Consider the following 16,589-nt stretch of genomic DNA (forward strand, 5'->3'; position numbering starts at 1 on the left):
ATAGGAGCAATGATGGAAGTTTTCACATTTAACTAGTTCGGGGGGGTTCTCATTTCCAAAACAAATGCAGAAAATAAATTTAAAATAGCTTAGTAAAGGTGGGTAAGTGACCAAAGGCTTAGCTTTAAAGCAACTACAAGCAGAACCAAAACCAACCTTCTCTCTTCCCTGAACCCCCAATATATTAATTGGCATAAGCAAAATTAACAGGCTTTGTAGTATTTACATAGTCAGCTAGATTTAGCACCTGGGTATCAAACATACAAATACATGTAATGATGTCAGGTACATATGAACAGGCATGCTTTTGTAACCAACTAGCCAACGGGGAAAACCCACAGGAGAGCTTGTATAACTCATCTTGGAGGACACACGTTTGCCAAGCTGTAGATGGTCCAGTTGTGTCAGATACAGATCCATAGGCCTGAATGTTTGTCTATGGTCTAAACAAACTGCACTCTGACTTCTTGGGTCTGGAACAGAGACAGTAGCTCTCTTAATATCTGGGACTTCCTTATTTAGGCTACTGTCTTCCCCAAAACTGAGGATATGCAAGTTTCTTTTTTTAAAAACGAGAAACACCATTCTCCAACTATACTGAACATCTATGAAAGTTCACCTCCTGTTCAAAATTTGATCTGAGGCTTTATCCAAAGTGATTCTGCTCATCACTGCAGGTCACGGGAATCAACTAAGCACCAACCTGAACTCATAAATATCTTAGCTTTTGGGACTGCCAGGATCACACTAAATGACAAACACAGAGACATAAAAGACCCAGAGATAACTATTCCCGGAAGACACGGGACAGTGCCAAGAAAACAGACATAAATTAAAGGTACTAAAGGAAAAAAAAGATACAGAGAAGGAAGGAAAAAGCAAGAAAGCTCATTTGTCCTATTCCGTATCACTTGTACATCACCAGTTACTCAGGGCAGCATTCAGGCTGGCTTTAGACTACCAATATCTGCCCAGTAACATTAATTCAACCTCCTACAACAATCCCCACTTCTGTACTCTCTCTATCAGACTGTTTAGCCCCAAGCAGAGAAGGCTAGAGGTGGGGAAGGGTGTGAATCTTATCAATGCGTATCAATGCCTGATAGGAGAGAGGGTAAAAAAGACCGAGCCAGGCTCTTCACACTGGTGCCCAGTGAAAAGAGGCAAAGGGCACAAACTGAAATCCAGGAAATTCCATGTAAACATAAGAAAAAACATTTTTACTGTGAGCATGGTCAAACACTGGAACAGGTTGTCCAGAGAGGTTGTGGATTCCCCATCCCTGGAGATATTCAGACTCCAACAGGACACGGTCCTGAGCAACCTGCTCTAGCTGACCCTGCTTTTAGCAGGGGGCTTGGACTAGGTGATCTCCAGAGGTTGCTTCCAACCTCAATTATTCTGTGATTCTATAATTTTCTGAAGTATTAAGTGCCTGATTACATCCAGCCTGACACAGCGTTCCCCTGGCCTTTCTTTTCCTTTGGAGCATTGCTGTCTACTATAATTCCAACAGGAACTTCTTAGCTTCCTCCTGGATGGCAGATTTACCTCCATTTTCAAAATGCCCTGGCATTTCTTGGCTGTCCTTCCCTCATTTGCTCCATTAATAACTGAGATATCATTATCCAGGCAATATCTGATGAACAAAAATAAATTTTGCATTTGCCTAGCAAAACCCTCTGTGGCTTAGATGACTTACATACTCCCCTTGGTGTCCCACCCTTTCACAAAAAAACGGTTCTCTTGCAACACAACCTAGAAACCTTACTTAGCTTAACCAGCTCTGAACACCTTCAATTTGTGCTCCATTATTGGTTGGTCTCAGACTGCCCACATCATGTGAAGCTCAGCAAGTCAGAACGACTTGTGGGTACTACAATCCCAATTTTATAGAAGATAAACCCATCAACATTCTCAAGAAGAACGTGGAAGAAGGGATGAAATACCAAATACAATGTTTTCTTATGTTCTCCTATCGTCACTCAGTTGTGCTACACAGAAATGAAATACCCTACTAACTCCCTGCAGCTGAGCCCCAGACACTCCAGCTGGAGAAGCCAAGTCAGAGGGATCCAAGCTCTCCTTACTTTTACAGAGACATTCAATACAAGACTTAATCCGCGCAGGTACATCACTGGGTGGTCAAAGTGATGCCCATTCACCTCCTGATCCATGGGCAAATGGCTTCCTGGTGGATGCCATGCTCCTGTTCAGCCCATCAGCTTGCAGCTTCTTTTATTTCAGTAACAAAGGGCTAAGTTTTGCACCCACCTTTCTTTCAGGATGGGGCTACAACTCCCACTGACATGACGATAGATTTTCATTTTAATAATTAAAGTCTATGAAATAGGCTACAAGTACATTACCTAAAGGCTGCGAAGAAAAACAAAGCAGTGAAATACTAAACCAGGGACACTGCAACTGTACTGCTCCCAGCAAACGCTCTAATTAGGATGGCAGCTGATGAAAAAATGTATTCTGAAGCTGGTGCAGACAGACTACCTTGATGTCGGTTTCATGGTAGAAACCTCTGGGCTGAAGTGATCACCAAGCAGGATTCATACCTTCTAAACTAGCAGGTGCACAAGGGTCAAGAGCACCTGTACAAAAAGCAGAACAGCACAACCTGCTGTCCTGCCACAGGATACCAAAGGGACTGATTCAGGGATGGGAAAAGGGAGATGAAGAGCTGTAGTCCTGCCTTATTAAAACTGTCTGAGGAGGTAGATCCTTTGAGCAGAGGGGTTGGACTAGATTATCTCCACAGGTCCCTTCCTGTCTCAACTACTCTGGGATTCTGTGCTCCTAATCCCATGATGGAATACACATGCACGCCCCGAGCTCCCTCCACCACCCTGAAAGGCGCCTGCCCTGCCTACAGCAACATATTCCCAGCCATGCCAGAATGCCAAAGAGGCACATTAAACCACCAAAAGTTATGAGGAGCGGGAGTCTGTGATGTGATGGAAAACATAGCCTCAGAAAGAAGATTTTTTTGGATTTGCATCAGAAACCAGAACAGCAAGTGCAAGGGATTATAATGGTACCTACACAGTAAAGCAGAGGAGGTCTTCCAGTTCATTACAAAGAAATTATCCGCCCAGTGACAATGGCTTTACCGTTCTACAGTGCTTTTTTCCACGAGAGATCATAAAGTGTTCTACAAGCTTGAACGACTGTAGCCACAAAGGAAATACATTTAGGACACTGAAGTGCAGCCACCTTGGATTAAGCCTACAACTTTATTCTGGTGGTGGAGAGGGAAGTGGATTCTGTGGACAGTCAATGCAACAGGACAATATAGAACCACAACTGTAAGTCCTGTGTGAGCTTGGAAGAAGGTCTCAGATGATTAAGAGAGATCTGCATGTCTAATTGGCATGGATTTCCTACTCCAAGTCTATTTTATATTCTCTTTGGACTACAGGTGTTTTGATATGGGATTTAGAGCATTAAATTAGAGGCAGCAGCAAGCAGATGATGCAACACATCTGTGAAGTGATAGGAGTTTCTCTCTGCTGTGGGAGTTTTCCTGCTCAGCACACTCACATGGGAAGACACTCCTCCTCTCTTAAATTTGCTCAGCTCTGCTTCCACCTTACCATGGCAATGACTCACCCCAAACTTTAATAAGATTTAGGGATACAATTAAGCAATGATAGACCAGGGAAGAATACAGGAAAATGATAGAGCTTTTGACTTTCCCTTCTGCTTCTAGATGATTGGAAGGCAGAGATAGCTGGAGCCAGGCTCCAGACAATGATCATGTTGCTTGTAGAGATGTGCTCCCAGGTGTCTCACAACACCTGATGCAATCCAAGAAAGGGAAGACGCCACATGTGGCTGACAAGGCCTTTCTTGGGTTAAGGTTCATACCTACGTCCCAGGAGGATCTTAAAACAGCCATGAGCAGCTAACAGGCACCACTCTTCCTGAGACAGCCTCTCAGCAGGGCTGATGGCCATTGGGGATGTCTTTATGATTACACGGCACACGTTAGTGCTATCACCTATTATCTCCTAAGCACATTCGGCATTCTCAGGACTGAACAAACACACAGGAAACATGGTGCCAACCTTCCAAAGCATCTCACCAGCTGAACCAGACACTGTTAATGCTGATGTAGAGCTTGGAACTCAATGAGATGAAACACGGGCAGCACCTAGCCAGGAGTGCTGATCAAGATGGGCGCAGAGACAGGACTTACTGGGAAACCCAGACAGAGGAATGACTAGTTACTTCAGCCCTATCTAGGTTACTTTACTAGGCCTGCCACGCTAGTGTCTAAGTACCTGACAAAGACACCAAGGCAGTTATCGGATTTTTGCGGGCACTGGGCATGAAGAGGACTTTTAAGAGGAATTTGGAGAATAAAAGGTCTTTGGGCGTGCAGTGTTAGATAGGGAGGGAATGTCAAGTAAATGGGGAAGAGGAACGTGGCTGACCTCATCCACTCACAGTGTCAGAGGGTTTCTAGGATCTAGTGCAGGATCCAGAGTACTGTTGCCATTTTTAATGGCCATTTCACAAACAGTGACTATAAAAGACCTGATTCTGAGGCTTTTGGAATGCAGGTCCACATTTAATGGCCTAAGTTATCTCTGATTTAGGGGCAATGCTTTAGGAAAGGCGAATTTTCCTGGAAGTGTGCAGTTCAGGCTACAAACAGGGGGGTGGGTGGTACAGATCATGCATGAGGCAGGCTGCTTGCCTAGATAGGCTTTGTGTTCCTGACCAGAGCTACAACAAAACAAAAGTTGCAGGACTGGAAGGTCATCTGATATGGGGTAAAAAGATGCTCTGAACAGAAGGTCATCTTAGTACAGATGTTTCTTGTGTTAACCATCATTTACAGAACTACTCCATAGCAGATCTAGTGTGCAGAGTGCCTTGGTTATCCTTTATATTTAAAAGAAACATGGGCTCTTCACCTAACTACTGCTACCTGAATATATGAACAAAGAGTCGCCATGGTAAGAAACAGCGTTCATAAGCTAAGCCACAATGAAATCACAATTTCAAAGCAAACAGACATTAGAGCTTCCCTGGGAGAGCCCCATTTTCCACTCACCAAAACAAAACATCATGATTTGATTTCAAACTGCTTCCAAGGCAGGTGCAAAATACAGAGTTAGCCTGTGCACAGAGTGCAAAGCTACAGAAACAAAGCCACAGGTTTTCAGCTCACCAAGCCTTGCATCAGTAATGCCAATGCACATTCTTTAAACACTGCGTGTGTGCTGCAATACCACTGGCCAACGTAACTACTTAATTAAAAAGCATATGCAATTTTAAAGGTATCTTTTAATGGGGAAAAATTATGGTGCTTGAAAGGAACCAGCACACAGCTTTCCACACGATGCAGGCTGGGCACTGACTGCAATCTTGTGTGCCCCCAGCACCCTCTCTCCTGCCCCACTGCAGCCCTGGACTTGCACCTCTCTTTGGGGAAGCCTCAAAGGAGGCGGAGGAGAACCCAGACACACACTGTCTTGGCTCCCAAAGAGCCAGAGCAGACTCTGTACCAATAAGTCTTTTTCCTCCATTACCTGTCACTACCTACCTCTCCTCCTTATGAATGCATTTTCCTTCCCAGGCTATGCTCCCTGGTTCTTCCAGGACCAGCTCCTGCAGGTGGAGGTAACCAAGCAGGGATAGCCAAGCCCTGGCCTCTGAGCCATTAAAGGCACAAGCCACCTTCCTACCATCAGGCTCTTCCTCATGCCTGCAGCCATATTCAACCTGCTTCAAATAATGCATTAAGGAGGCATAGGAGTGGTGTACACACCTGTCTGTTCAGAGACATGTGAAAAGATTAGGTGGAGAGAAGTTTATTCTGAGGTCTCTGTGATTGTATCTTCACTGCAACCCCAAGGTGTGACTGCATTTCACACACAGATCCCTAAGCTTCAAACGAGCTGGCTTCAGCTCAGCCACCCACTAGCTATTAAACACCAGCTTCACAATTTGGACCCTATTTAAATACTCAGCTGCAGAAAACCACCATGGTGGCCCTGCTGATATTTGTACTTCAAGATAAATTCCCACTGCTACCAGAACTAGCAAGTCTAGAACTAAAACACCGTACCACCTTCTTTGGATTGCCATGAAGCATTCCGTGTCTTACATGCAAAAAGAAGCAGGCCTGCTCTTTAAGTATTGATAAATCAGTGGTGACGTCTTGCTTGAAAACATTGACAGGAGCTTCCTTAGGACATACACACTGACTTTCCTTCTGCAAAACTAATTTCCACTGTTGTATGACATGACAATATGCATTGGTGAAATAGTCTTTGGTTTTGAAATAGTGTTGCAGGATTAAAAAGAAACAAACAAAACAAAACCAGCAACGAGACAAATCAAAACAAGGGTTTCCTAAGATCAGCTCACACTGGCATGCAAGAAACTTGTGACCTAGAAAGCATTGAAAAGAAACTGCCAACACCCACAGCGCCATGTTCAGAAAGGGGTTTCCCTGAGTAATAAAGCAAAGCACTGCGAGGCACAGCACAGCAGTTCAAGCCGAAGATCAGAACGAGCCAGGGTCTCAGCGCCCAGCACTGCAGTCATTCACAGGCCGTGAAACAGCTGCTTAAAAATCTGCTAACAAAACCCCAGAGCAGGTAAGTGTGAGAGTTCAAAGCCTTCACAGACACTGATAGCCTCCCACTACCTGCACATACAGAAAGGTGACGGGGTGAAGGCTCGTCTCAGAAGACTGTGTTTGAAATGGAGAGCAAACCCATAAGGGCATACAGCTGTAGCTCTAACACACAAGAGGACTTGCTGTTTACCCTGAGTAGTATTTTCAGTGGGCTTTCATTAGGATAGGTGCTGTACACTCTGCCAAGCACACTACTGCTTGGGAAACGAAATAAAAATTTCTGTCTGCTTTGTAGTGACATTCCTATTCTGAATCGAAAACCAATGTTATCCTCAGAGACTTGCACCACCTGTCACACCCACTTTTTCCATTCAATGTTTTTATCATTATTATAATATCAGTGGGGAAGTATCTGAGCTATTCATTCATTCCCAAAGGCTATTGGCTTACCTGCACGGCATGTAACAAGTAATTAAGCATTAGGAAAAAAAAACCAAGGAATGCAATTAACCAAAGGCTTGGAGAAGAAAATATATTAAAAAACAACTTCTCCCTGTCTCTCTGGCAGGGGCTAGGTAGTAATAAATGATGGTTCCTCTAACATAGCTCAAACTCCCCTGTAATGTTGTATGCAAAGCCTTTACACAAAATTGCCTGCAAGAGTGGGAGGAGATAAAAAAAGTCCATCAGGTGTAGAATCAATTAGCACAAGGCATCATTAACACAGGGTCAGGGCGTCTAGGGAACGCAGTGCAGGACAGCTAGTCCTGCTCAGATTAAAAAAAATCAAAACAAAACAAATAGGAATTTGAATGCAACCATGGCTGCCAAATGCTGGGTGCCTCACTGGCAAAACCACACCCTAATCAAATCCTTCATCTCCCTAATTACAGTGTAGGTCTGTTCCCAGGACTATGGCTGGGAAGGAAGCCCTTGTCAAATGGGGAGCATGGGATACTCGGCCAACATGAGCCCAAGAGCTTAAATAAATTCCAAAACATGGAAGATTTTCCGTTTATGATCCAATGCAACAACAGTTCTCACCAGTAAAACTGCAAAATGACATGGGTCAAATCTGAGACTAAGCTCACAGTGTCACTTTGCTCTCCTTTCCACCCCTGCCATACGGCTCCCTACGAGATCCTTTATTTCACCCCTGCCTCATCTCACTTTGAGTCTCCTGCCTTAGCCTATCTTAAACAGGCTTGCAATTCCCACAAGCCAAGGGAAGACTTCAATTAGAGATAAATGACGTGATTTGGCTAAAAGGACAGGCTAAAATGAATTGGCACCTAGACCTGAACTTAAAACCAAACTTACTCATTGAGACTTGGAAAGATTCCTTTATGTGGAATGGTAAAAATCAGAAGCTGTTACAACTTTAAACAACCAACAGAAACATAAGTAGTAGCTAAGGTTTATATTAGCCATCCGAAATGACAGGAATCATTAACAGCTTTCAGATGAAGGTGGCCAGGCCTTTCTCCCATACCCAGCATCTCTATCTCAGGACTCAATTCAGACCCTCTTTCTAGTTTTTAACCCGCACAAACTAAGCAAGGCACGCTTTGCACTGCAATACCTCTGCTCTAACACAGAACGAAACACAATCTTTACTGAGGGAAAAGGCTACTCTTTTGACATTTTCAATCTAATCAGCAGCCTTAACAGATTTTCAGATCAAAGAGCAGAGCCTCAAAAAATAAGAACATTATTATTTCACTTATTCAAATCTTAGAAAATTCAGAGACTCCCCCCATTCATACTCTCCTTATGCGTGCTATGGTAGAAAAAAGTGGGCCTGCCACCAAAAGCTCTAGTTGTCTTCTGGCTTTCTAATCTTTACAGAAGACTAACAAGTCTAGCTAATTCATGCAATGACACATATCTCAGAGACTTTGTATATGAACTAATTAAAATAAATAAAAACGGTATAGATAATGATAGAGCAAATCAAGTGCATATGAATTCAGCCAGTGACTCACCACTCCCTTGTTTTCCTTATTGGAAAACTTGGCGTATCACCATACCGGAGTGACAATGAGTCAGGAAACTGGCATGAGCCACAAATTGCAAGGAAATTAAAATAAGCATCTACAAAATCTCTTTTGGGAGACATTTTGGAGATTTTTGCTGGCTTTGTACAGATGTGGCTATGGACTTCACAGCTCTATTCTCATGGTTTCTGGCCAGACAAAATCAACAAAGGAAAGTCATTTACAAGTTCTTCTAGAGACAATACATAATGATTAGGCTCTTATTCTCAGAATCAATTTGATGCCTTTACTTTTACCTCTTCTTGCTTATATTTTAACCAAATACATTTGAAGCATACTACCATATCCTACTGAATGCTCAATATCACCTTATCTAGTAAATACGCGGATACTACTCGCTTAGAACCAGCCAAAGTACATGCAAATATTTTAACAGTACTAAACTGAGAACTAATGGCGTGCATGACATGAGGCTAACAGTTCTCAACCTAATTCTGTGCAAGCGTAACCTCTAGCCAGTCACTTTGTTGCCTGCCTCGTTGACTGGTCCCTGCAGACCATGAGAACTTGCACTGTTATCTTCCAACACGGCCCCTGTCGGACTCGAGATTTTCAGGCAGGTTGGGAAGAGGAAGCCCACCAAAAAGCCTGTGCTATCAGGTGTACCTTCTATGTACAAGCAGCTATGTCTCTGGGGCTGTCACTAGATCACATTTCACCAAAAAACATTCAATTCAAAATGTTAAACTAAAAAAATTATTTAGAGAGAAATAAAAAATGCAGATTTCAAGGCTGTGAAGGCTAATGGAAGAAAGTCTCTACGTTCTCTAATGTCAGACTCTAGCGAGTGAGGAATTTTTATCCACTGCCTCCCCTTTTTCAGCCACACACGCTTTTGTGACACAGAAGACTAAGATATGAGTGAACAACTGGGGTAATTGGCGACTGATGATTTACAGCAGATGACAGCTAATTTCTCCAGTTAAGATTTCTATCAAATCTGTAGAAATATGCACTCAGATTGGACATACTTCCAAGTGACTGCATCTCATTTCTCATTTGCATTTTGCTTCTGCTTAGCAATGCCTTGAAGCTATTTTGGAACATCACAAGCTGTCCAGGGCACGCTAGTATACTTGTATGTAATTGTAAGGAGCTTTCTATTCTTTTTTACTACAAAGAATGTTTTATAAAATGCAGGGGAGATGCCAGATCCAGAGATACCGGGTACAGAGTGGTCTGCAGAAGAACAGCAGCCAGGTGGTAAAGCAGCCCGGCAGGGAATGTCAGGCACATTCCAGGCAGGTTTCTGCTGCCTGGAACTGCCAGTTTCTCCGTCAAAGCACGACATGTCTACTGTCATGGTCCTGGGCTAATCAAGAGTTCTGGTAATCAGCTTCATGTCAGGATGGGGGTATATGAGCACATCTCCAGCGCTCCTGCCAAGCTGCATACTGATTTTAAAAAGTGGCTCTGCAATGTTAATGTCCACTACACAAATCTCCCTCGGGGACCTAGATCTGGATAGGATCATGAGGCTTTAAGTGCAAAAGCAGGAAGAGCTGGAATTGCCTCTAGCATATCCTCCACAGATTAAAACCTGGATAAAACTGTGATGCAAACTTGGTGGTGCAGCCCACTTCTAAGATGACAAGAAATCTGTAAAAAAACCCCAAAGCCCTACTATTTCAAGTAGCTACCTAAATCTTCTTGTTTTAACTTCCAGATGAAAAAGCTTTTGGCTGCAGATAAAAATACCTACCCTAACTTTAGTAATCCTGCAATGGCCTTCACTGTTAAATATATGCTTTAAACATCTCTGAGACACCGCTGCTGAACATGGCAAGTAGGTTTATGAGTCCGTCAACCTGCCTAAAGAAAGGAGGATAAAGCTACTCCAAGGCCACCCTTGCACACTGCTCCCTTTCATCCACCTGTTTTCCCTGTTCTCTCTCGAGCACCATAACCAGCACTTTCTGGGTCTCCTCACCCATCTCCTGATCTGGAGGGCACTATGATCTGTACAGCAGCTTCTCATACCCCTCGTATTCCCTTCCTCCTTCCCTCTCCCCATTCTTGTATTCTCTTGGGGAACTCTCCCATCACAAGTGCATCGATCTACGCAAGAATCCTACTACATGTATGATGTAAATAAATCAAAAGGTCCTGTTTAGAGGAGCTTTTTTCATATCCTCACATGACCCGAGGGAGACATTTTTCCCTGCCAGTGAGGCTTGTGGGTATATTACCACACACTGCCAACATAGGCTCCTGGAACCCTCTTGTGTTTTCTTCCATAACTATTTAAAGCAGCCACTGCAGTCCTCTAATCACAGGCATTTTTTTATCTGTGTATGAGTGGAAATGCCCTTCTGTCATTGCCCACCCCAACATCTCCCACTGACTGAAAATACCTTTCCCTGAGCACAAAGCAATGTGACACTCCTCCTCTGCGCACATACGTGCACACACACGTGTGTGCATGCACCTCCCACAGAAATGCATTAAGCATTTGTATTTCATTCTGGGTCCTGGTCAAGCTGCGCTAGGAAACGATCAAGCATGGTGCCCAACTGTTGACGGCTGCATTAGTTATTCTAAGCAACATGTCTTTAAATTCATCTAGCTGACAAGGCAAGTGGCTTTGTACAGTTAATTAGCAAGGCACACAGGTATTCAAAGAAGATCGGTGTGGGGCTCAAAAGCTTGTTAAGGAACCCAGGGCTTACCCACAGCAGTATTAGGGAAAAAAGAAAAGAAACCAGCTTTGGAGTTATCACAGGAGATACTTAAATGCATCAGTCTAACTTCTTAAATATGACCTATTAAAGAATTTACTGTGTTCTACAATAGCTCTATAGCTGATATAGCAGTAAAATCTGTGTGTAAAACCTTATACCTGCACGAGGTTGTGTACTTAGATGAGAACAGAGTGCACTAAAATAAGCATGACAGCTAGGGCTTCTCTATAATTGGAAGGGGTCATTGGTGTAGCCATGAGACTACAGTGATACCAGGAAATCCTCATAGCACAAACAGGGCTTGCCCTGTTTTATTTATAGAGTGTTTTACTCAGTGCAAGTTGTAGCAATTTCTGAAGCTAAAACACCCTCCACAGCAACATTTTTGGTTTTTGCCTAGCTGCATTGCCACAGGACCTCTGTGAGAAGGGCTATGGTAACAGGACAGTGATGCACACTCCTAAATGACACACCCACGTTAGCAAAACCTGAATTCAACCCAGGCTTAAGGGACAGGACTGCTCTGTTCCCAATCCTGACACTACATCACTATTTGACCTTGGGTAAGTTATTTGATCATGCAGAATTTCATAGTCTGCATTAGCCTAATGAAGATAATAACAATAATCATGTGTGTCACAGATACAGTAGGGCTTGGTTATTATGTTCTTGTGAAGTGCCTAGAAGAGCCCCAGATGAAAGGGAAATTAGGAGAAGGAAGATTAATTATAAGACGTGCATCCCAAATAAAAAACAGACAGGAACATTTTTGTTGTTGCTGTTATTAGGAAAGAGAGTCTCTCTGATTTAGGGCAGCTTTTATTTCTATGTTTGTAAAGCAGACCCATTTTAACCACTTTCCATGTTCAAACTTTATTTGTAGATTGTGGGTAGGTGATAAAGGCTGCTGAGCCTCTGATATTGCAAACATAAAGGCCTTTGATCAAAAGTCTGATTTCACAGTAACTGGCATCTGTGATATGACAAAGCTGACAGGCCTGCCTGTGTTTTAACTGTTGCAAGGCAAAACAAGGAATCAAAAATCTACTGCCACTCTGAAGAAAAGACTAGGATCGAAGAAAAGGAAACATTTCCTGTGGATAAACACACCATAGTGAGCATAGCCACCAGTGAGAAATGTTGCAATGAAATTATATTAACAAGCACCTGGGAATTTAACAAGACTTGTGCAAATGGAAACGTCTCTTCTATAGTGCTTTTTATCTAGGAAGTACTAAGCATTTATCATTTAGGTCAGTATCATTACCTGTTTTAAACATGGGGAAAGGGACACAGTGAGACATATGGCGATACATCTGAGCTCACGTATAATTGAGCAGCACAGCCCAGAAAGAGACTCAAGCTCCCTGCTTTTTCCCCAAGCCTCAGCCTGGACTGCTATCCACTGCAGTAGGCTTCCTCCTTTGCCAAAGATGAACCCTAGTTCTTCCTGCAGCATGCTAGGAGTGTTAGATGCCATACTTAAATTCAACATCATCCAGCGACAAATGCAGTTCTAACTCTAACTTCATTGCATGAATTTCAAAGTGATACCAAATTCCATGAACTATCCCTCAGGGCATTCAGTAATGAATTTCTTAAAAAATAGATGAGTACAGGAACCTGGGAAAAAGATTAATAATTGTACATTCTTTCCAGGACACAGAAAAACGTTTCCTTCACCTTGCACAGAAAGTTTTCTGTTTTTAAAAAAAAACAGGGTGATATTGAACCCTTCATTTCTCAAGAGTCAGATTTTTTAAAAATTGCTGTCAGCGAGTCACCTATACTTTAATTTGTGATAATTAACAATGCAGTAGAAGAAAAAAAGGACGTAGCCTCCACTTGTTTCAGGAGACACTGCAATACAGCTAGCTAAAGAAGGAGTTTGCGTTTCCCCCCTTTACTATGAACAGTAAAAGGCTCTAATTTGTTAAGCTTCTGCTCGTGAAATGTGCATTAATTCTGTAATGACAGGTGCACCTCAGAGTCAGGACAGCTAATCACAAGATCAAGAGTTAACCACAGCACATAGCTCATAGAAGCCCACATCTTTTTCAAAGAAAGGCTTGGCAAGGTCCCACAAGCCAGTTCACAGCAAGTTTATAGCAGAAAGTTATTTCCTAAAAGCAGAACTAATGATCCCTGTTTTCCTATGGCTTTATGTCTAGAGACAGCATTCTCCAAGCTTTTTCAGAGGTGGCGGATGTTCAAGATCTTTTGCCTTTGCGGTTTCTTTCACATCTAATAAACATTAAGCTCATGTTACAGGGCCTCCCTCATTTCCCTGGCTCCAAATTTCTATGAAACCTCTAGCAGCATTGTATCTTTGAGAAGTCTTCCTTCTAGAAGTCTTCCTTCTTCAAGTGCGGCCAAAATTGGCCAACAGATTAAAACAGTAAGGGGTGAGGGGAATAAAGAATAACCTAGAAAGAGACTGGCTTACAAAATACCCTGTTTAAAAGAAACTGCTTCCATTGCAATTCATGTCTTCATTTACTGGAATTGCTGAAGTTCTTTTATTTTGGTCATAGTGGCCACATTTCATTCCAGAGAGACTTTCCTGTCTCAGAACAACTATATGTATTACAGATCTGAAGCCAGCCATAGTGGCTTTTCCTCTCTATACAGAAACAAAGCAGCAGCATTACTCCACTGTATCTATAGTCAGAAATGCATGCATTATCCCATGTCAGTTACAACTCTCACTTCTGTTAATCAACGTTATCAGTCTTTTAGTAAGATAAAACACCAAGCAAAATTTCTTGCAATGATGTTTAATAACCTGAAGTTTCATAGCCGGCCAATAAAACATGACTTTTGGGATGGACAGTCCCTAACTCTCATTCCTTATCTCAGGATGTTTTTACATGTGAAGTGGAAAACTGTTAAATCTTCAGAGATAATCAAGTTTGGACACAGGTGCTGCACATAAGGGACTATCACTGAAATAATCCCTCCCTACCCACACCCTACTTTTGCATAGAAGTTTCTAAACAGCTGAAGAGATGGGGTCAGGAAGAAAATGCTTGGCCACCAAACTTGTACAGAACATAAAAGGCAGAGCTCCCTTTGAAGAAACAGCCTGTTGGGGTCCTGTGAATGTGCTTTCTCACTGAATAGAGAAGAAAAATAAAAGATCCATTTTAAAATTAAAAGGCAACCCAGTCCTCAATCTGAACAGTAATCCACGCTCTTTGGTCGTGCACTTCAGTCACTGGTATTAAAGGTACTTCTTTTAGGACACACGTCAATCCTTTTGATCATTTATTCTTGATTTAGATGTTGAGCAGAAAATAAAGCATCTTAGTTGTATTCCCATTAGAACGCTGCATAATATAGAGGGGATGAAATTAAAAAAGCAGTGCCAGTCTGAGGCAAAGGGGAAAAAAAAAACCCTCAGTGCTGTCTGATTATTGAAAGTAACTCACAAAAGTATTGTGAAGTGCCTGTGCGGTCAGTAAATTTAAAGTAAATGAGGATTCAGGAAGTACTGCAAACTCTGAGCACCACAATCGGTGCTATCAGATAAAGTGATTCTCAGATAAAAGAAACTCGTCAAGCTTTCTGCTGTGGGGGCATACATGTTGCAGGTGGAGAGCAGGCTTAAGATCTTGCATAAGCGTGTCGTGCCCAAAAGCCTCTATTCCTTCTGCTCATGACATTGGCCGGAACCATGCTTGACTCCAAGTACCCACATGGTGTGCAAGATATTTGCTGGGAAGCTGGGCTGTAGAGCACCTGCTGACCACGGCTTATGTCAATCCCTCAGTGCTCAACCAAGAGAAGTTTGGTCTGCATAGAAGCGCAGAACACCCCACAGTACGGATATAGCTCACCACCGAACATGTTTTAGCATATATAGATGGTAGGTAAATCCACAAGGACCTGACAAGATAGATATGCGAGCTACCATAGCACAAAGAACTTTATTTTCAAACAGGCAAATGCCAAGCTAGCGAAGGCGCTTTCAAGTCAGTCCAACAGCCAGACATGAATGCCACCCAAACACCAGCAGATAGCTCTGTGCAGGTCTGAACAGGCACGCCAGGTGTTCCCAGGAGGTACGCGCTTTACCAAGAGAGCTGCAGCATTCCTCACCAACCTCCACACCGGAATGGTTTTCAGATGGGGTCCCAGAAGTCATTTACTCTGTAAGCTATTCCCCGCAAGGTATTGGGGATGATGGAAATGAAAACAAGAGAAAATTAATCTTTTCATTAATTTAGAAAGATGCAACTCATGACTCATAGCAAGCTTGTATAAATAAATGGCATTGTTTAAATCTTATTTGTAATTATACTCAAGCCAGAGACTTTCAGAGCTGCACTGAGAATATGGCTTCCAACTGTCTAATTTATTGTTATTTTAAGCAGGTACTGTATGCCCAAATTCCCTTGGCAGATTATATCTCAGCTTAAGTGTTTTGCTAGAGGTAATTTTCACGTGTTCATGACAGCAGCAGTGAGAGGAAGGAAATCAAACAAAAGAGAATTCCATCTATGCTGTCCAATTTCTTCCTCTCTCTGTGGCAAGCTGAAAGACTTGTGCACAGCTGCAAAGCTGTACACTGGCTGTGCTCTGCCTGGTTTGGCACTGAAGAGAAAGTGGAAGTGAGGAAGGACCAAATGCAACTGGTTTGGGAAAGCAAACAAACCAGCAGGCTTTCTTTACCTGCCATGCACTTCTTAGAAATATGAAAAACTGCTCTTTGTGCTACTTCTGCTCACTATATTAGCCACCTGTTCATTACAACAATGGTAATTAATAAGGAACAAAAACTCAGAAGTAGAACACCTTGAAAGTCTTGTTCATACTTCTTCATCAGACTCCTGCAGTCCCCAACCACAGACTTAAATGTCATAAGGACGAAAAACGTATAGAAAACTAGAAGTTACTGAGGGGAAAATCATTTGTGCTAATGCATATATAAATCTGGAACACCAATCTGCCTAGTAAATGAGTCTTATTAACACCTCGCTTGAAATACCCCAGGCATGCTTAGAAGGCACCTGGTGATCCTCAAGGAAATTGATGCAGTTTTGAGGAACTGTCACATAGCTGGTTGTTCTTGAAAAGTTGGACAGAGAACAAAAATGGTTGGAGAAGTGCCTATCACGTATCTACTGCTTTTTAATACCTATCGCAGTGCTGCAGTGTTGCGTGAAATCTAAGTCACGTAGCAAATACATGGAAAATTAGCAGCATCCTAATATATATCACTGCTAATAGCCAGCAGGATCA

At 42.6% G+C, this 16,589-nt stretch overlaps 1 protein-coding gene across 2 annotated transcripts in view; it reads right to left on the minus strand.

Moving 5' to 3' along the window:
* Positions 1 to 16,589, minus strand: part of SPNS2 (SPNS lysolipid transporter 2, sphingosine-1-phosphate) — a 189,756-nt gene that overhangs the window by 102,812 nt on the left and 70,355 nt on the right. The window lies entirely within an intron of this gene.

Source organism: Gymnogyps californianus, chromosome 20, assembly GCF_018139145.2.
Source record: "Gymnogyps californianus isolate 813 chromosome 20, ASM1813914v2, whole genome shotgun sequence".
Taxonomy (NCBI): Eukaryota; Metazoa; Chordata; class Aves; order Accipitriformes; family Cathartidae; genus Gymnogyps; species Gymnogyps californianus.